Below are 22,438 nucleotides of genomic sequence, written 5' to 3' on the forward strand. Positions count from 1 at the left end.
TTAATTATTGAAGCCACCGAGTGGTCGATTATTTAAAGGGCGAATCGGGATGGCGACGTCCTCGAAACGCTCGTCCACCGTCCTCGATCGACTCCATATCGTGGAACACTGACAATGATTGACAGTTAATCGGACGAACGTCGATAAACTCGTATCGAGGACTCCCGTGCCCGTTGTTCCCGCGCCGAGTTTTCTCATCCAGAATTCTCGCGGATTCTCTCCTCGCGACGGAGAAAGACCGAGGAATCAAAAAATTCCAGACGACCACTTTACACCGAATAATCGCTGCACACCGGTGACCTCGGGTCAAGGCCGAAGCAATTGGCTAAAACGGCGGTTCGTGCTTCGAGAAGAATGCAAACTGTTCCCGGTAATTGGACGCGGACTTTTCGAACATCAAATTTTCTCGTTGGCACAGAACGGTTTCGCAATATTCGAAAGACCGTCGCGCTCGCGAGCTCGAGTTTAAAAGGCAATCCGGGCAGCGACGAATGGATTTCGAGTAAAAGCTAACTGTAACTGAAATCGTTTCTGTTAACTTCAACGGCGGAACACACGCGAGAAATAGTTTTCACGGTAGCTGGGATATGGACATTGTTAGTGCTGGTGTAAAATGGCTGATGACAATAGACAATTTAGTCAATTTTTGTAATTCATTGCAGGGTTTACACGTTCGGTGCCGGCGTTCATTCCGCCGCTGTGTATCTTGCAGATAAACTATAGTAGAATACTCTTCGTGGGTAAAATGTAGTATTAAATGCAACGTACCTGCTTCATGAAACATTAAAACAATTTAGAAAGACTATTGGCAACAGAAAATTTAGTCAATTTTTGTAATTCATTGCAGGATTAACGTACTAGAATACTCTTCATTGTTAAAATGTAGTATTAAATGCAACGTACCTGCGTCATGAAACATTCAAAAAATTTAGGAAGATTATTGGCAACAGAAAATTTAGTCAATTTTTGTAATTCATGGCAGGATTAACATACTAGAATACTATGAATTTCGATCGAGAAACAAATGTCACCTTTATACTAGAATACTCTTCATTGTTAAAATGTGGTATTAAATGCAACATACCTCCATCATAAAACATTAAAAAAATTTAGAAAGACTATTGGCAACAGAAAATTTAGTCAATTTTTGTAATTCACTGCAGGATTAACGTACTAGAATACTCTTCGCTGTTAAAATGTGGTAATAAATGCAACATACTTCCTTTAAAAAACATTCAAAAAATTTAGGAAGACTATTGGCAACAGAAAATTTAGTCAATTTTTGTAATTCATTGCAGGATAAACGTACTAGAATACTCTTCATTGGTAAAACGTGGTATTAAATGCAACGTACCTCCTCTACGACATATTCAAAGACCTCGTGGATCCTCGGAGTATTTTGCTGTGCAATGACTCTAAACAACGAAGCGATTAGAATTAATCTAACCAGCTTGAAGTAAACAACGAGATTGTAGACGTTACATATCTATGACGATGGTGTATGCAGCTAAGATGGGACTTTTTACCATCGGCGCGTAGGAATCAACGGCCAAGCCCCCCACAAACGCGCGCGAACGGCCCGTGGTGCAGTAACACCTGTTCCGAATTATTTCACGGCGTCACGATGAAAGAGGACTCGTGAGGGGAAGAGGCCCGCACCAGCCACGTGCCAAGAAAAAAAAAAGGTACTTTAAAGGTAGCCGTGCGTGAACCTCGATCCCCCATGTGCCTGGCAGTCGTGCGCCGACCTAAACGATCGTGAAATATTTCCACAGTGAACCGACCATTATCCCATTACCATTGCCTCCAGATAACATTATTAGAACAGACATTAAAAACCCAAAATACCCTATAATCGGTGTGTGTGTGTGTGTGTGTTATTCCAACTGTATCTTTAAAATTCCACGAATGTTCGACTTGTTTCCGAACCGGAAACGCCGAACGAAGTGTGCAACGGCCGACGAACAAATTCGGCCGTTTCGCGACCAATTTTCCGTCGATCGGAAAGAGCGTACCGTGCGAAAGACAGTACCTGTGTGCGTGCGAATCAACGTGTAGGGGAAGAGTGCGCCATGTTGTCTGGCCGCCCCGCATTGCGCCAGTGAACTCGGCGAAATCCCGGACGCAACCCGGCCGCCCGCATCTTCCGCCGTTTGTTCTCGAGAGAACGTTCCTTCTCGCCTCTTTTCTTCGGCCCGTTTTCTCTGATTTTGTTATGAGGCGAAGATACCCCCCTTTCTCTGGCCCTGTTTCGATCCTGACCGCCCCCCAGGCCTACATCCAATAACGGTGTTTCGCGTAGCCGATCGTTATCGGATTTCAGGCCGGCCTCGCGCGACCAATTCGCGAGCAAATTACGCGGAAAACGCGGCCCGAAATCAATCCCCAAACGGGCAACTCGGCCACGATTGCGCGGCGCCGGCGATGCGGAGAGACTGAGTCGAATTTTCGGCTGCACTGGTCACAGCTACGCCAATGGAGCCTGGATTGCCGTCCCGGTGTCGTTGACGCTGATGCTCGATAACGAGGATAATTGGCCCGAACTTCCGCGATTTTCCGAAACTGGAGCCTTCGCGTTGATAACGCACCGATGTCCCCCCTACTAATTGGTTACTTCTATCAGTTCAGAAGCATCCAGCCGCTGTGGGCCAGAGATCGTGGTTGCGTTTGATAATGCACGTTCCCCGTACTATACAATGATTTTTATGAGTCTCACTATTCAATAATTCTTGTCGGTTGAGAATCATCCAGATTTCTTGCCTCTGTGGGCTAGAGATCGTGGTTGAGTTTGATAATGCATGTGCCCCTTATTATACAATAATTTTTATGAGTTGAGAAACATCCAGATATCTTGCCTCTGTGGGCTAGAGATCGTTGTTGAGTAGAGTGGTAACTAAACTGCGGATGTTTATGCAATTTTTCATTTTTGTAGATAAATTTTAAAAAAGTGGTATGAAATAGAATCTTATTTTCCGTGATAGTAGCCTTTGCAGATTTGAAATAAATTAAAATTGTACTAAATTCTGTTATATTTTATACCCTAGCATTTTTTTTTAAATTTTCAAAAGTCATAATTGCATAAAGATCCGCTGTCTAGTGATAACGCATGTGCCCCTCAGTATTAAATCAATTTTACCAGTTGAGAAATATCCAGATGTCTTGCCTCTGTGGGCTAGAGATCGTGGTTGAGTCTGGTTATGCATGTGCCCCTCACTATACAATAATTTTTATGAGTTAAGAAACAACCAGATTTCTTGCCTCTGTGGGCTAGAGATTATGGTTGAGTCTGATACCGCATGTGCCCCTCACTATTCAATAATTTTTATGAGTTAAGAAACAACCAGATTTCTTGCCTCTGTGGGCTAGAGATTATGGTTGAGTCTGATACCGCATGTGCCCCTCACTATTCAATAATTTATACCAGTTGAGAAACGTCCAGATTGCTCGCCTCTGTGAGCTAGACGTCGCAGTTTAGTTTGAAACCGAAAATAATTTTTCGTTCTTGCCCAAAGAGTGGTAGGAATTAGTGGTAGAAGATAATGTCCTAACGAGGCAGAAATTGCAGTTCCTGTTATATCTGGAAGGGAACCGATGTCATATGGGGACTGTGCGGGGCACCAGGTGTGCCAGCGCAATCTACTCGTACAGCACCTGCCTCGCGGGAGGTGGCACTCGAGGAATTCACATAAATTAGACGTCGGTTCCTCGAACTAACAAACAATTTTACTCCCTTGATCGTTCTCGATTGGATAATCGAATAACGGGCGATGAAACGGTTCGAATTGACTGGGAGATTAATCGACGATCGAATCGCCGACTGATTTGCACAGCCCACGCCGCTCGAACGCGACAATGGCGAAAGAAATGATTTCCCCTCGAATTTATTATTCGACGGCAGTCTCTCGGACGAGTGCCGGTGAAAAGGGGAGAAAGGGGACGTCGAAGCGAGCAACAAGGCAAACGTCGGCCACCGGAGACGACAGAGGCGAGGAACGTGGAGAGCCTACGAATGTGGAAGAGCAAATCGAAGTAGGTCATAGCTGCCAGATTCTCTTTACTTCGCGGGCCGGAATAATCTCGCCGTTCACCCACCGCCGGCCCGGCCCGGCCCCCCGATCGCAACCCTGTGTCTGTAATCCCTCGGGAGCACGAGAGAAACGGGGCTTGAATTCATTATTTCCCGTTTCCACGACCCCCGTAATTGCGCTCGCTTTCGTTCGACCGTAATTTCGCCGCGGCCATCTTTCTTTCACACCGGTGCGCTCAACTGCCGACTTCTCCTCCGAAAAGTACAACGCCGAGAGGCAAGTTCAAGTTGGAATTCAAGTTGAATTCGTCGCTTCTAAACGGAACTTTCATCCTCTGATCACTGAAAACCGAGATACAGTCGATTATTCACTAGACGGGGTTCGGATTTTCGAGGGGCCATCTTTGTTTCGTATCGACGCGCCCACCTGCGGACTTCTCTATTAAAAATGACAACAGTCGAACAACTTTTAGTTGAAATTGAAGCGAAATTAGTATCCTCGAAAGGGAGCGAATCGATAATTCGCTGTAACGATGTTTCCCAGCGGTAATCTTTGTTTTCGCGATTTGTTGTGCTCACCTGCGGACTTCAGATCCAGAGTACGCGATAATAAAGCAATTCCGCAGCGAAATGAAAGCACAGTCGATCAAAACAAAACGGAGAGATTGCGTTCGAACGCGAACCTATTAAAGATTGAGCGTAATTGACTGTTTGCCTCGGTTTTGCAGGATCGTCGGACAAAATTGGCCAGTTCCCTCGTTATCAGGCTGAATCACCGCGATCGCCGCCAGAACAGTAGGATCGTTTTTTCCAATCTGCTGTGTCCCTTCGGAGAAATTGTACTCCGGGCGGTCAGGAGATCCCGACCATAATGCTCGGCAATCACAACATCTGACAATCTCCGCAACCTTGACAGTAAGAAAGACGGGGTGAACACGGAGAATCACCGTTGACGAGGTTTATCTTATTTGCCAGGGAGAGAGAGGAGCAGGGGGAGAGGACGCGCTTCGTCGTGTGTTTCTGCGCGGGTATTTTCACGAAAATCCTTCGCGGCCATTATCGCGATAGGGATCGTCCTTGACGAGACGCCGCGAGGTCGTCCTTGCCTTTTTGAAACGAGATCGTCGGCCCCCCAGGGCGCTGACTGTTGGCATCAATCATAGCCACTTCACAGAAAGGATTCGTGAGTGTCGAAGGAGCCGGAATGAGTTCCCACGGATCGTTCTGCAATGGCGGGGATAAACAGGACGAATGTCAAGGCTGGTATATTGCTATTGACATTTCCACCCTCCGCCGAGCTAATCCCCGGAGGATCTCTCTCGGTCACCGTTATGCTTTATATTATACATACATCGAATTTTCTTCGTTCCGACCCCCGACTATTTTCTACTTCCAGCTACCTACCCTCTGATTTTGATCATTTTCATCCAACTACTTTATCCTCTGCAGTGCCCCTGAATTTTTACTTCACCAAGTGGCAGCACACAAGTCCTTCAAAATATCAATTTCTCGAACAAATCCAAAAATCATCGAAATTGGAAGGTACGCTATTCTTCAACCTGTTCCGATCGACCCAACGGATCGACCCCGACTATTTTCTACTTCGAGCTACCCACCCTCCGATTTCGATGACTTCTGTCGAACTACTTTTTCCTCTGCGGTGCCTCTCAATTTTTTCTAGTGGCAACTCGCATGTTGTTCGAGATATCGATTTCCAGAAGATATTCAAAATTCTTCGAAACTGGAAGGTACGCTATTCTTCAACCTGCACCGGTCAATCCAACGGATCGACCCCGACTATTTTCTACTTCAAGCTACCTTCCCTCTGATTTCGATCATTTTCATCCAACTACTTTTTCCTCTGCAGTGCCCCTGAATTTTTACTTCACCCAGTGGCAGCACACAAGTCGTTCAAAATATCAATTTCTTGAACAAATCCAAAAACATCGAAATTGTAAGGTACGCTATTCTTCAACCTGTTCCGATCAACCCAACGGATCTACCCAGACTATTTTCTACTTCGAGCTACCTACCCTCTGATTTCGATGACTGCTGTCGAACTACTCTTTCCTCTGCGGTGCCTCTGAATTTTTTCTAGTGGCAACTCGCATGTTGTTCGAGATATCGATTTCCAGAAGATATTCAAAATTCTTCGAAACTGGAAGGTACGCTATTCTTCAACCTGCACCGGTCAATCCAATGGATCGACCCCGACTATTTTCTACTTCAAACTACCTTCCCTCTGATTTCGATCATTTTCATCCAACTACTTTTTCCTCTGCAGTGCCCCTGAATTTTTACTTCACCCAGTGGCAGCACACAAGTCCTTCAAAATATCAATTTCTCGAACAAATCCAAAAATCATCGAAATTGGAAGGTACGCTATTCTTCAACCTGTTCCGATCAACCCAACGGATCGACCCAGACTATTTTCTACTTCGAGCTACCTACCCTTTGATTTCGATGACTGCTGTCGACGAACTACTCTTTCCTCTGCGGTGCCTCTGAATTTTTTCTAGTGGCAACTCACACGTTGTTCGAGATATCGATTTCCAGAACATATTAAAAATTCTTCGAAATTGGAAGGCACGCTATTCCTCAACCTGTGCCGTTCGATCCCCGCGGATTCGTCTCTCGCGGTTCGGCCGAACGGGCCGTCCTTGATGCGTCGCGACGGACGCGTTCGCACGTTCGAAGGCAAGAGAAAAACGGCACCTGCCATCGATCGTCATGCGTTCGGCCGACTCGAGACGGCGGAGAGATGTGTCTTCTCATCGGGCGTAGCCGGGAAAACAAAACCGCAAACGCGATCCGGTAACCTCGACGGAAATAACAATCCGAAGAGCGTGTCCCGGTGTCGAAGTGTCTATTTAGAAGAGGAGACACGCCTGGCCTGGCCCGTACTTAGCATCGGAGTGAATGAACGTCTCTCGCTCGTACCTCTCTGATAAACCGCTTCGACGATCCGGCAAACTTCCACGCAACTTTTATCTCTCGCTGTGCAGTAGCTTCTGCAGATTTTACCCGATTTAATTTAATTGCACCGTGGATTTTAGAAAAACCTGCACGAGTCAAAAAAGTACGAGAAGAAAAAACTAATGGAATAAATTGACTCGCTTTTACATTGAAGAAAATATAATATCAGAGAAGAGAGAGATCAAAGGCCACACGCGAGAGATGCAAAAATGAATTTTAGAGGAACTCGAGAAAGCGGGAGGTTTAAAAGGTAGCTAGAAGTTTGGAAACGTGCCTCGCACGCCTAATAATTTGCCAGCGCGACGACAGGAGAGCCGGTTGTCGCGGGAGGGCCGTAAAAAGCGGAGAGAAGAGTAGAAGCTTGGTGCGATGGATCTGTTTATTGCCAGCCAGAATAAAAATCGCGAGGCGGTTCCGCGCGCGGAGAGGAGCGCAACGTAGTAATGTCAACGGCACTCGTACCGGCCCGAGTGGCTCTCGTCCTCATCCACTGTCTTCTTCCTTTCAGCCTCCTCTTCAAGGTTCTCCTCTCCACTCACGGAACACGCAATCAATTATGACGACTTTACAGTTCCCTTCTTGTTCGCGGTGTCTGTGTCTCTCTTCCTCTCTTCTCGCGGCTCTTTCCCTACGGTATCGATCTGCAGTTTCTTTCCCCGCGTGTTTCCGAGACGAGCACCGTCTGGCGATTCAAATTTGGCGCTCGCCCATCGCCCATCGCCATTCAACTCGTTCGAGTAATTAATCAACGCGATATGAATCCAACCTTTTTTGATCGACGACGCGTTACTCGGATGACATTCATTGTTCCGTGTACAGTGATTAATGAAATTGTTCCTCTAAAGTTCGTCGGTATGGAAAAGTATTCGAAACTATCGGTGAAAAATGTTTCTGGTCCAACGAAATCGAAACGCCTCGTGGTCTGGAGACTGCCGTCTCGGCTTATTTCGGTGGACTTCGAAATTTATTCGATCCGGTACCTTAAGGTCGAGACCAATTTTTCACTCGAAGAGAAACAACGTCGCCGGCAGCGCGCGGAATAAGTTCGAGGAGGTGTGTCTGCGCGATTTTCGAGGCTAATAAACAATTGTCGCGATACGTTTATATTTCTCGTCGAAAATAAATATAGAACCGTGGAATCGAGTGGCTCACGGTTGCGCATAAATCCCTCGCTGGAAGCAGTAAACCCGGTCACAGTGTACAAGAACCATAATTAGAAGGTTAATGTTGTAGAATTACACGTGCTCGTGCTCCGTGGATGTGTAGCGCCGGGTGGTCCGACCGGCGGGCTTTCGAAAGCTCGGATCGTCGTATTTTTAAATAAAAACGGCCAGAGAGAGAGAGAGAGAGAGAAAGATTGAGAGAGGGGGTCTAGTAGCAGCAAATCATTTCGCGCCTGTTCTACGAGAAACGGCGCCGAGCGTTTCAACGAGCGTAGGCGAGCTAGATTTATATCCCCGTTGAACCACTCGCGTCTGGTCGGCGTCTGGAGCCGCGTCCCGCTCGTAAAATCACCGGGAAATAATCAACCCGCTCACCCCGGCCGTCATCCGATCATCGCTCGGAACGATTACGCTCGTTCTTACGACGACGGACCGCTCTCTCTCTCTTTCTCTCGTGACTCTGTTTCCTTTTCAGAAGCTTCTTCACGCCTGAACGTGACACCGAACGCACGTTCATCCCTGACAATGTTCCCCCGACGATCGATAAACTCCGTTTTCCATCGTCGCGCCTGACTAATCGCGCGCTTCGCGAAACGCTGCGCGATTTTTCATCTACACATCAAACAGCATCCCCCGTACCGTTCCCCTAAAAACTTTCAAGCATCTACTTAGCCCTACGCTATCTGTCTTTTCCCCATCTGTCTGTCCCCGACGCAGCCATCTGCAGGCTTTGGGTTCAAATATTATTCTAGTAAAGCACATTCTAGTCGAAATTGAAAGTGAAATCAGACTGTGTATAGCGTGGTACTGACAAATATTAATCAAAAGCGTCCATATAAGGGCGCCGTAATTTCCACACGGCCATCGTTCCGTCGGATGCGATCACTTCAATATTTCCCGCTCGTGTAAATATGAACCCAAACGTGTTACACATGTATAAAATGTATTATTTAGTGGACAACCAGTGCGGATGCCTGTTATAAATGTTCCAAAAAGGTGGAGGAACGCCGTAAAACGAAACAAGAGCCACGTTTGCAAATCCAAGATGGCGCCGGACAACCGTCCCATTCAGTTCCGCGTTGCAGTCGAAAAACGACGAAAGTGATAAGATCCAGACAAGACGAGAAAAGCGTTCGCGGGAGGTTGAATTACGCGGGACTATGCAGATAAAATGCATTCTGGGATCCGTGTAACCGTGGTGTCGAGCAGAGACCGTTTCTCCGAGGCCCAGTTCGGTATTCCACTCGTCGATCGCCTTCGTCATAAAGAAACGTTCGACTCGAACGGAGAGATTGTCATTCCGTCGGCTGCCGACCTTTTTACGATGGACATACAGCCGACCGAAGCGATGCTGGGCCTCGGCCTGTTAGAAGAAGACATCGACGCCTCGATGGGACGAGGTTTCGGCTAGGTGTGTGTGCGTGGCGTGTAACGTAGTGGTCTATCAATTTCGCGGACCTGGACGTTTACGAGGAAATCGTAAAGGCGACGTAATAGGCGCACACGTAGGAGAACCGCGTCGCCGGGTGGCCAGGAAATTCGATCGAGCAGATTTACGTAAGCGGGGGTCCTCAGATTCCCGAATCGCGCCACTTCCATCGATCTTGATCATTGCGAATCTTCAGTGTCGTAAACGAGGGCGTGGCGAAAGAGGCGCAACTGTGTTTGGGACGCAAAACAAAGAATACAGACCCGGTTGAGAGTCGCTTGGACGCTTTTCAAATCTTGCAGAAAAATTACGAACTCTCATTACAAAACACGTATCCAAATCTAGACATAGAATTAAGGATTTTTATAACAATGCCTGTAACAACAGCTTCCTGCAGATGTTCGTTTAGCAAATTCAAAATTGTAAAATCGTACCTTCGATCTTCTATTGGACAAGAGCGATTAACAAACATGTCTGTAATATTAATTGATAAAGATGTTGTCAAAACATTAAACGAGAAAAATTACTTTATAACATATGCTGAACTGTTTTATGTTTTTATCATATTTATTTAACATATACCTAGGTTTTGTATTTCTTTTATTTTGTCGTCATTGAATATGAATAAAAATTTGTTCTTATTTAGGTTATAGATTATTTCTTCATACAGATACCTTGACAAATACATTATTGTATATACAGTCAACTCATTTTCATGAGGTTAATAGTATTTAATATATTGAATTTAGTAAAATTTAACTTGTTACATTGAAATTTTTAATTTCTTTCTCATTATTGGGTTACGGGGAGGCGCAAGTTAGACACTTGCCACAGGCGCTTCATACCCTCGTCACGGCATTGCGAATCTTTTGCAAATATTACGTGTGCAAATAATTTCCTTCTCCTCTTTTTGTACGATCATAACTTCCGACCGAATTCGAATTACTTCCCGATTTTGGTGCCATCTGAAAGAGCGTTCTTTCAGTCTTATGAAGAGTCACGATGAGCGCACTAAAAGTTTCCAGTCCTGTGCAACAATTTAAAGCAATATGGCGTGCGATATTTGCGTCGCTGCTTATGTTTTGCATTCCAGCTTCGAAAATCAGCTGTTGAAGCTACTGAAATGGTTTGTGCGACAATCGGAGAGAACGCTATATCTTACAGAACATGCAAAAAGTGACACTAAAGATTTAAGGACGGTAATTTTAATTTGGAAGACGACGATCGTTCACGTGCACCAAGAAAGTTCGATGACGGTGAGTTAGAGGAATTGCTCGACGAAAATCCGATCAGGACGCGAGAAGAATTGGCAGAAAGATTGCGGGTCACCAGACAAGATTTTATCACAAGCTGTAAATAGTGTATTCCTAAATTGTATCATTCTCTCTATCATCTGAATTCACACCCATCCATTCTTGTCATTACCAGTCTGCTGATCACATTCCAGTTTGATTTATTTTAATATTTAATTATGTATTTTCATTTCGGTGTTTTAAGGTGAAACAAAACCCAATTTTCTTATTCAAGCAATGAATTTTAATCGATAAAATATTTTCCATTTTGTTCTATGAAGCTACCAGAAAGATGGCAAAAGATTAACGAACAAAATGGGAAATATTTGATTGAATAAAAAAAATTGGGTTTTCTTGCCAACCCAATAAAGTTTAGCTTCATTTTAAGATAAAGGGTCCAAGCCCATGACAGAAGACGAGCTGCCCGAAAACAATATGTTCCCAGCGTCATTAATGAATTATTCTGTAAAAAGATTCCAACCGGGGATAATGGCTGTTTGCGTTCGCCAGCTCCGGCTTTCGAGATAAAACGGTTCGCTGAATAAACGTCGCGGAATAATGCAATGGGAGACGTAACAAGGGAGTAGCTGGGGGCATATTCATGGAAAGTTTATTAGACCGGCTCAGGACCACGTGGGTTGAAACAACGCCGTTCCGTCGGTTTTTCCGCAGACGGTATACGGTTCGAGAATAAGTTATCGAGCGCACGCGCGCGGCAGCGTTTTCGAACAAAATGCTGCAACATTTCGCGGGGTTACGGTCGACGTTTCCGGTAGGACTACGCCCGGCATAACTCTTACTTTAACAAAGGTCCCGGTGTAAATTTAGAGGATTACGAGAGGCTCGAGTCGGTCAAGTGCCGCGAAATTGTTCGCGAGAAACGTGCACGGCTCGGAGTCGCGTCTTCTCTTCGAAGGTTCGCACGGTTTCAGAAAATTAATAGAACTCGAGGAAGGAAACGCGAAGAGAATGAAACTATGCTCGAACCGCGGCTCGAGTGTTCGAGAGAAGCTCCGGTGGAAGCTCGGCTCAATTAAGAGAATTAAAGACCCTCGGAATCCTGCGATTCTACTCCGCCTTCCGCACGATTTTCTTTTTCCGGAGGAATCAAAACAGAACCGCTCGAAACGAGGAAGGCGTGGACCGAGATTTAACAAGACTCTCGGATTCTCTTCCACGTTTCTATTTATACGAAACTGACAACGAAAATAACGGTTCGCCGTTCATGTTAGCATACTTGCATCGTTCACTTTCCCTTCTCCGTCTTTCTCGCTCCGAGAGGCAAGCCCATTCCTTCGGGAATAATCTTCTAATACGAAAAATCATATAATGAGGGAATATTAAGTTGGTGGAAGAGCCATGTCAGTTTTTAACTGTGCTATGGAAATGTTCTAGGTCAGAAGAAACGTCTTGGTCTTCTCGTTGGAACAGCTTCGAGCGCGAAGGGTTAACAAGCAGACGAATACGCGTGTTCAGCGAAGAATTTTATCCAGAGGATGACTTCAGCGATTCTAAAACGAAAGAGCCGATGCTAGAGATTTTCGAGTATACGTCAGTGCCAGTCTCTACGCGACACCGAGTCGTGTTTCGTCCGAGGTGTCACGTGTTCCTTGGAAAGCGCGACGCGACGGTAGCGTCGGATCGCGATGACGCCGCAAATCAAAGTCAGCCTTGCATCTTGGACGCGATTCGCCGGGACTAGGGCCTCTATTTTCGCGGCATCCGGCCACCTGCGGAGTCTCAGCGTGGGCTGCTGCTCTTCTACTGCGAGCATGAAGAAGAAGAAGAAGAAGAAGAAGGTGCCGCGAGCGAATAGCCGACGCTGCCGGTGCGTTCTAGCCGGAGGAACCGGAGCAGAATGCGTCAACGCGCATGGAACAGAGCTAATGTCAATAAACCGACCGACTACTTTTCCTGGAAGGTGTGCCGCGCTCGTGATATGCGCGTGGATGTGATCAGTCCAGCCGGCAAATATTTACGAATTCCGAACGACTTCCGCGCGAAGGACTCCCAGCATGCCAGGCCGGCTGCGAGGCTCAGGCGATGCTGCGTCGAAGATCAATGCTAGTCATTCCATTTCGATGAATCTTTGACTAGCTGAACACCTGGAGACATGATCCACTTGTTCAGATTTTGGATTCTTCGAGTAGCTGAGGATATGGATGAACAGATGCGAATTTGGGATTGGTTTCAATTCCATTAATTGGATTAGGAAAGCCCTAGTGTCTTAGCTGAAGACTACAAATCTATGGCAGTTAATTCTCAGTTGCCATTGTAATAACTCAGCCAAATGCCTGGAGATATGATCCACTTGTTCAGAGTTTGGAGTCTTCGAGTAGCTGAGGACCTGGATGAACAGTTGCGAATTTGGCATTGATTTCAATCCCATTAATTGGATTAGGAGACTCTAGTGTCTTAGCTGAAGACTACAGATTTATGGCAGTTAATTCTCAGTTGCCATGCTAACGACTGGATTAAACACGGGTTAAGGATCTAATTCTAGGACCCATTAGCATCGGCCAGAGGACTCGGGATCAATGATCGTGGATCTTGCACCGCGAAACAGCCAGCTTAGAGTGCCCGAGGAACAAGAGCCCCTGCTCAGACTGGATTAGATTGGAACCTAGACCTAGCTAGGGTCCGAAGAGGCTCGTAGAAGTCTGCCAGGTATTTTTAGATGAAAAGTGTAAGCAACTCTTCGGATAAGGTCTGCACTCCCGAGCAACTTATTTACGCGTTCGGGGGTTAGAGACGATTTACTGGGATCCGTTTGACGAATCGAAAGAGCATGGGTGGAAGAAACTCGTTGCTTAGCTTCTCTCTCTCTCTCTCTCTCTCTCTACCTCTCTTTCTCTCTCGCTCTCTTTCCAGCGCGAGCAGCAGAGCGCTCCGCGGAAATTCGCTAATTATAGCTCGACTAGCGACGAGGCGAACGCGTTGCCGTCGACGCCGACGGCCGCGACGATCGCTCGCTTGGACTTGAACCAATCCTGACCTTCCCTGCTGCGTCGTGTCGACCTAGAAAATTGCGTGCGTCGTATCCGTCGCAGCGTGACGGACGAGAGCCATATATAGTATCACGACCCGCCGAATACCGCGACCGGAAGTCCTCCGCGTCTCCCAACCATCACAACTCTCCAACTTCTCCATTCCGAAACGAAAATTTACCCTCTCCGACACAAAACGATATTTTTACCTTGAAACATCCGACATGGACGCCGTGAAAGAATCCGGATCTATCAATCTGTGTCTTTGCGAATCAATACTTTCAACAATTTCCACGCCACTGTAAATGTATTCAAGGACTGTTGCAGTGGTCAATTTGTAATTATGATTAGACGTGTTTGTACCAGTTGTATCTAAGTTTAAATTAGTCGTCGTCGTAGACTACCTGGCTCGTAGATCAAAATTAATATACCGATTCTCTTCTATTCTTTTGGTATTTCTGTTCGCCGTGAGAATGAATTGAGTAAATGATTTTTGATCGATCGAAAGTAATATACACATAGACACTGCCTCGGCTCATTGATCTTCGTTTACATTTTGTGAACATTCGAAACAACTTTGTCCGACTGTATCTTGAAAGTTTCACAGAATTGCACTCAACTTTGTAGTTGCGAGTGAACGTGTTTACAATAGTTTCTTGAAGCCCGATATGGCCACCATCAACGTCCATCGTAGACTGCCTTGGCCCATCGATCTCCGTTTACATTTTGTGAACATTTTAACCAACTTTGTCCGACCGTAGGCACCGTTAAAGTTTGATATAATTGCGAACAACTTTGTAGTTGCGTTTATAGCAGTTCGGCGACGCCGGGTACGACTTCCGCAAGCCGTAGATTGTGCGCCGAGTTTTCGAATCGTTCGATCGTGACCGCCAAACGTTCGCACAACTAGCAACTCGTGAAGAAAACTTTGTTCCGGCATATCTAATTCGCAGGAGATACAGAAGGTATTATCGCGTCGAAATGTAAATCTGCTACCCTCATCGAACGGCATAACGGTGTGCGAAACACCGTGGAACCAGTCCCGGGGAACGTTAACGCTTATCACGACCCCGTGCCGTTTCCGTTTTCACCTCCCCTCCTTACTCGTCGCATTCAATACCGCACACGATCGCGATCTAATTTCGTTCCGAACCGATTTACTATGTCCCGATTGCATAATTATCGTCACCGCGGTCTACTCGCCGATCGTTCTGGTTTTCGCTGTTGTCAGCAGGCAGCTCGTTGAATCACAATCGAATGAAAAAAGTCTCTTGGGAACGAGACCCGCTGTGTACAAACACGGTTCTCCGAACTGCAAAATACATTTCGCGGTCTTGCTCTTTCGCACGTTCGGCCGTCCTCGTCGCCGGAACGCACCGGCGTTCTGCATATTTCACATGCAAAGTCGATCACCAGTTCCTTCCTGCGATAGTTAATTCAATTCAAGCTATGCAAACACCTGACTCTAGGCGTTCCCGGCTAAACAACCTCGTCAACCGAGTCCGAGCTGGAAATTACCGTTCTCGAACGTCTAACCTTATTTCTGATCATCAGTGGAGCCAGCATACCGTTATCGAGTAATCTTCGCAATATTTTCTGTCGCGAAATGTCAGCATCAGCCTGGCTAAAATTATTCGTAGGAGCCAGCAAACTTTAGACTCAGAGTCACCACTAGAAATTGTTTACATTATTAAATATATTGGTGTCTAATCAATTACTACACATTTAAATATCGCATGAGGCGTTTAAAAAATGAAATTACTCGAGGTCAGAAGAAATGTTTCATTTTCAAGTTGAAAGTTGAAGTTCCGACTGCAAGGGGTTAAATTCATTCTCCCACTAATTTACCGTTATCGAGTAATCTTCGCAACATTTTCCATCATGAAATATCAGCATCAGGCTGGCGAAAATTATTCTTAGGAGCCAACAAACTTTAGACTCAGAGTCACCACTAGAAATTGTTTACATTATTAAACATGTTGGTATCTAATCAATTACTACACATTCAAGTATTAAATGAGGCGTTTAAAAAATGAAATTACTCGAGGTCAGAAGAAATGTTTCATTTTCAAGTGAAATAGCTTCGACCGCAAAGGGTTAAATTCATTCTCCCACTAATTTACCGTTATCGAGTAATCTTCGTAACATTTTCCATCATGAAATATCAGCATCAGGCTGGCGAAAATTATTCTTAGGAGCCAACAAACTTTAGACTCAGAGTCACCACTAGAAATTGTTTACATTATTAAATATGTTGATATCTAATCAATTACTACACATTCAAGTATTGCATGAGGTGTTCAAAAAATCGTATACAATGAGATTACTCGAGGTCAGAAGAAATGTTCCATTTTCAAGTTGAAAGTTGAAGTTCTGATTGCAATGGGTTAAATTCATTCTCCTACTAATTTTTGCGACGAATTCATCGAAACCACAGTCAAATTATAAACACGATTTCAATCAGAGAGAGTACGAGCATTATCTGATTTTCCAGATGAATGTCCATTTCCCGCAGTGCTCGGAGCAGAAAGTTCCTATGGCCGTAGAAAGTTGTGAGATCGAACAAAATACGGCCAAGTTCGTTAGCTCAGAAGTACCTCTCGCAATACTGGAAAAAGCGTTTGTAAAAATTAGTTTAAAAGAACGCTATTTAATTTTTAAAGAGTTACATGTTGGGCTAAATTATTTAAGGATGTTCTGGAGGTACAATGGGAGACGAAAGTACAAGAAATTCGAAATCCATCAATAAATTGGCAATGAAAGCCATTCACGAGTATATTTTGCATACTTTTGTATACTTTTCTTACACTGTTGTCGCGTTTCCATGCTAGTGAGATGACAACACGATAAAGACGTTTTGTAACAGTCTATAATTTTTTGCTCTGTAACTGTTTAGGGAATCCTAATAAATTTTGAACATAATTAATTACATAATTTTTACTATGTCTAAACAAAAACTGGATTTTCTAGTTTCGTTTTTTCAAGGTTTAAATAGGGTTTGAAGTTTGAAGTGGAATTTTATGAATTCTCCATAAGAAGACGTGTTAAAATGTTGCTATAATTCTTAAACGGTGCAGTGAATCCAACCCAAACTTTGGTAATTGCATTAATTTAGTAAGAATTATATCTTGTCAAATTTTTAAAAATTTTGTTGCGTTTTTATATACCTTCAGAACATCCTTAAACTTGGCCGCTACCTAACACCTTTTATGGCCATTGTTTTAAAAAGTAACGGCCGAGTTTGAATAATTTAGTCCTCCATGTAACTCTTTAAAAATTAAATAGCGTTCTTTTAAACTAATTTTTACAAACGCTTTTTCAGTATTACAAGAGCTACTTCTAAGCTGACGAACTCGGCCGTATTTTGTTTGATCTGACAACTTTTTACGGCCATAGGTACTTGGCTCCTGTTTACAGGATATTTTTATTGGGATTTCATCAATTATCAAGTAGGTATCAAAGAAAAAAAATCCTTTTCTAATCTGCAAGACAAAATTCAAATTCAATGTATCGAAGATTAACACTCTGCCGGCGACGCTCGGATCCGTTTGCCCCCCGCCGCTACAGACGATGCTCGGTGCAGTTTCTTTTGTTCAAGTTAGAGCGATTGTTTTTCTCATCAGTATTTGTTGCGACTTCTAAGCTAATAAAACGTATACTTATGTATGTTATGCTGCTATGTAATGTTTCTTTTCAATACAACCCCTTTAAGGTGTAAAATTTCAAACTTTGATAATTATTCCTTTGAGTGTTTGTTATGGTGGACCTATGTACCAAATTTCAAGCTTGTAGGCCAACGGGAAGTACCCAAAAGGTTTTGATGATCTGTCAGTGACTTTAGCGAGTTTTGAGGTCCTATATCTCGGAACCTACTAATGTTGTAAGATTAATGTTTTGTCAATATTGAGACATGATAGCATTTAACAAGTATACGAAATTACATCTCTCCATCTGTCTCCAGTGCCGAGTTGTAAGCCTCTAAAAAACGGCTAAGTTGTTTCGTGTAAAAGAAGGTAGTGCGAGAACTTGGCTGGTGCACTACCGTGCACCTAGATTTTCAAGGGCATCCGCATTGAACCGTTTCCAGACGAGAATGAAATTATTTCGAATGACAGATCAAATTTCCCACGCTAAGGTAGTCTCGTCGAAGGGCTGTCGACTGACCATTCCCATTTCCGTATTTTTAAGGGGCTCGAACGCGTCCGAATTCATCCCCCGCCCCCCATGAAAATGAATTTCCGCCCGGCCACCCGGTTGGAAATCGTCTAGGGGCTGTGTCACGGGGCTGGAGGGGCTTATGAAAGAAAAGGAATTGGGTTGGAATGGAGTGGCGCGGCCGTATAGGCATAGAGTCGGCCTGAGACTGAAATTTCTGAAGCTCGTTGCTGCTGCTGGTGTTGCGACCGTGACCTTACCAAATGCGTGTGCCTCGGCAGCGAAGTGTGTTGGAGAGCGCGGTGGCACGGTGGCGAACCCGAAGGGTGGCGCAGAGAAACGAGCATCAATTGACGAGGATGCGTGCCCGGCTAATTAACGGCAATTGCTGCGATCTGCCGCGACGGCCATTAATAGTCGGTGGCCCCGCAGCCACCTATGTAGGCCCGACGATCGTTACACTTCGATTTCGGCAATCGCCTTTGATCGTCCCTAATCGCACGAGTTCGCCATCTACGAGACTCGGGAATTCTCTGCGAGCTGCATTCTCGGGAATCTTATTTATTCAGAAAACCTTATTTCATGCTTATCTTTATGCAAGAGACAAATTTCTTATTTGTTCCGACAAACTAGAGCCATCTGGCAATTTTTGTGTTTCTCCAATTATTTCGCTAGATCGAAATTAATAGGAATGCAGTAAATCATTTTCGTCGATCAAAATTAATATGTCGATTCTCTTGTAGTCTTTATAATTTCTCTTCGAATTCGCAGCTACACAAGGTTGCCATAAATGCACCCAATCCACAACTCTCGATGAGAATAAACGGCGTAAATCATTTTGCTAGATCAAAATTAATATGTCGATTCTCTTCTAGTCTTTTAGTATTTTTGTTTGAAACAGCAGCTATACATTCTCTCTGTGAAAATGAATTAAGTAAATAATTTTCGTCGATCAAAATTAATATGTCGATTTTCTTCTGGTCTTTATAATTTCTCTTCGAATTCGCAGCTACACAAGGTTGCCATAAGTGCATCAAATCCGCAACCCTCGGCGAGGCTGAGTCATCAAGGTTAATTAGTAGAGGTAGACAATTCGCGAGGCATTTTGCAGCGCGACTCTTCTCCCGAAGAGGCGCGGGGTTCGGAGGAAAACTAATTTCAATGGAAAGTAAGGAATCACAGTCGACCGATCCGGGAATGGAATAAGGGATGAGGAGAACAAAGCCGTGAAATGAAAGTTTGTGTTTGCGGAAGATAAAGAGACCAGAGCCGAGGCACCCGAGGAGAAGGTGCTCGAGGAGCTGAAAGAATGTAGAAAAACGGAGAGAGAAAAGCGACGGAAAGGAACACGGGGAAAGCGTGCAACCACCGCGCCGCGCCGCCTACAACACGAGTCAAAGTTCAAACACCGATTGTTTCCCTCGCGCAAACAGAGCAACGGGCTAAAAATACCTGGGGACAATTAAAAGAAATTTCCTTGCCGTAACGAGCGCCATTAATCCGAGCAGGAGAATCTCTTTGGCCGTTTCGAAAGCTCCCTGAAGTCCTATGGGGCTCTTGGATCGTGGCGCAACCCTTGAGAGGATCACACTCGATGGGTCGCTCGAGCACTCTAATTTTTGCCATGCTTTCAACTCCGTTTATTCTTTGCTAACGCCTTAATAGGCTAACTGGATAGACGTGGGCGACTCATTCTTTTATTAGACTTGAAAATTACTTTTTGAGAGAATTCTTTTGTTCCTTTCTTGTGAAATAAATCGTGCCAGTTTCAGGCAATCTCTATGTGTCTGCTTTTAATTAAACTGTACAAATTGCAATTTCATACAGTCTGCAATCGACCAATTTAATCCAGAAAAATCGTTTCGTTCGGCTCCGAAGAGGTCAACGGACCGAGCAAATTCCCTTCGGAAGAAATGGGCTGGTTGATTCGATTGTCCCCGCCCCAAAAATTCGAAATTCGAGACGGGGGTGTCCGGGGTGTCGGGGGTGCAAAAGTGACCACAGTCCGCGAGCTATCGATAAAGTGGTGTCGGTGGTGGTAACAGCGAGGAGAAAGAGCGAATCAAGAGAAAGAAAACGAGGGGTCGAGGAGGTAAGAAAGCTTTCGGGCTTTTAAGGGGATAGAGAGAGGCAAGATGGCAGGTGTGGGTGATTGGGGGCGATCGATGAACCCCCGAGAAAAAGCTGGGCTTGTGCGGCGAACGGGGGCCGACGGGGGCGAGAACGTTGGAGAAACGGGGAGAAAGAGGGGGGGAGAAAGAGGAGAGAAAGGGGGTAGAGTAGAGGGGCGGAGAGAGGGGCGTGTGCCACGAGGGTGCCACGAGGAGAACGGTGGATGTAAGGGGCGATAGGCCGGGGGCAGGAGGTCACTCGACTCTAGCTGTGTGCCTCACCTATGCAATTTCTTCTCGTTCAAATATTATTCGCTCCTCGAGGGACCGTCTCCGGGGGGATGAAGCAATTAGGCTTCGACTATCCACCGATCGTCCGAGACCACCATTTTCCTCCAGGGGGAAGTATAGGTGTGCGAATAAGTCCGGTACCTCTTTATTCGTTTTAAGGTGCCGATCTTCAGCTTCACCAAGACAAAGAAATGTTATAGTCCCTCTATGAATGATAGCTAAAGATCGCTAGAAGAGGCACCGAATTTATTTGCACACCTAATGTAGTACTTGGTGAACGCCGCTCGAAAATGGCCCCGGCTGGGGGTACCTTCGGGTCAATTGAACGGTGTCCGGGCTAAGGGCCGAGAGCCACGGTCCGTTTCGTAGTTCTCACGGCCGCGGATCTCCTCGCCAATCGAAATCGTGACATCACCATCGGGGAATTCGGATTCGAATCGTGTGCGAGCGACGCGCGGCGCGGCGCTTCGGCGCGGTTCGGGCCCGAGCACAAAGGACCGTCGCTTGATTCACCGCCAGCTTGATCCACTGCCAAATCAGCCGGCCAATATTGCCTCCATTTAAGAGGGTCGGCGCTTTCTGTAATATATCAGCCACGCATCGGATTCCGTCGGTGTCAATAAGTAATATGACATCCAGGCGAGGACATATATATACGGAGGTCACCGAGGCATATAAAGGTCGATTGTGCCTCGCCCGTGCCAGAGGAGACGGTTCCCCAACACTTTTTTGCCTCCTCCTCCCCCCCCCCCCTCTCTCTCCACGGGACCACCGAAGTTAGGCTCTCCTGTTCGAGGAGCCCACACGCGTCGATTCATGATCGTTTCTGCGACATCGAGACCCTCCGCGACTCCGACAGCCGTTTTTCATCGCGCTAGTGAAATTAATGGGACACCATCGGCTCCGTCGTCTTGCCTGATCGCTCGACTAGCCTGAAGAAACGCTTAGGCTACCAGAGATCTGCCGATTTTTCAATTTGTCGTTCTTCTCTACAGGGGTTGCGCGTTCGATTCAAATTCAGAGCGATCTTCCACATCGATGTCACGCGTGTAGCAAGCTGGTTTTTCACCGGGGAACGAGATCGTGGAGCGTAATCGGGGGGCATTGACTTCCCGGAGCTTGCGAATCGCCTTCGAGCTTGCAAATCGACCGTGCGATATCACGTTTCGCGGCCCCGTGACAGAACCAGCTCGCCCTCGAACGGATGTGGCGGACTTATGGAATCGATTCGCTCCGGTTGCCCGCCGCATTTTCAGGTTCTCGCTAGTTCGACGACGAAAATGCACCTCTGACCATTCCACGGTTTCTTCAGGAAAACCATGAAAATTATCCTATTCGACCTCCAAAAATTACAACCACATTTACAAATTTTGGTATTAACCCTTAGCAGTCGAGGGGTCAGAGGCCATTATTCACAATATTGTTTCCATTATTAAATATTTTGGTATCTCGTATGAGGTATTATACAGTTAGGAGCAAAACTGATGACACACACTATAAATCAGAATAACTTTTTTATGAATGGACCAAACGACTTGAATTTCTCTGGAAGGCTAGAAAGAATTAGTTTAGTAAGTGACGTCTAAAAAATATATTGGGAAACTGCATTTGGTCGGGATTGCGAAAACTGATTTTTACGACTTTCTTAGCTGGGCCAATAACGAAAATTTCAAAGATGTGTTTGGTCAATTTGTATAAATTATATATACACTCCGAAAACTTCATTGAAATTGGTTAATTGGTTTACGAGTTATGAACGATCAAAAGTGGTGAAAATTGCAATCTTTGAAGATTCTCAGCCTTTTTACCACTTTTGATCGTTTATAACTCGTAAACCGATTAACCAATTTCAATGAAATTTTCGGAGCGTATATGATTTATACGAGTTGACCAAACACATCTTTGAAATTTTCGTTATTGGCCCAGCTAAAAAAGTCAGTTTTTGAACATATTTTTTAGTTGTCATTTACTAAACTAATTCCTTACATTATAATAGCCTTACAGAGA

General features: G+C 45.2%; 1 protein-coding gene across 5 annotated transcripts in view; it reads right to left on the reverse strand.

Moving 5' to 3' along the window:
• LOC143215978 (protein kinase C-binding protein NELL1) overlaps nt 1-22,438 on the reverse strand; it is a 94,693-nt gene that overhangs the window by 57,271 nt on the left and 14,984 nt on the right. The gene's annotated exons all lie outside the window — the stretch shown is intronic.

This window comes from Lasioglossum baleicum, chromosome 14 (genome assembly GCF_051020765.1).
Source record: "Lasioglossum baleicum chromosome 14, iyLasBale1, whole genome shotgun sequence".
In the NCBI taxonomy this organism is placed as follows: domain Eukaryota; kingdom Metazoa; phylum Arthropoda; class Insecta; order Hymenoptera; family Halictidae; genus Lasioglossum; species Lasioglossum baleicum.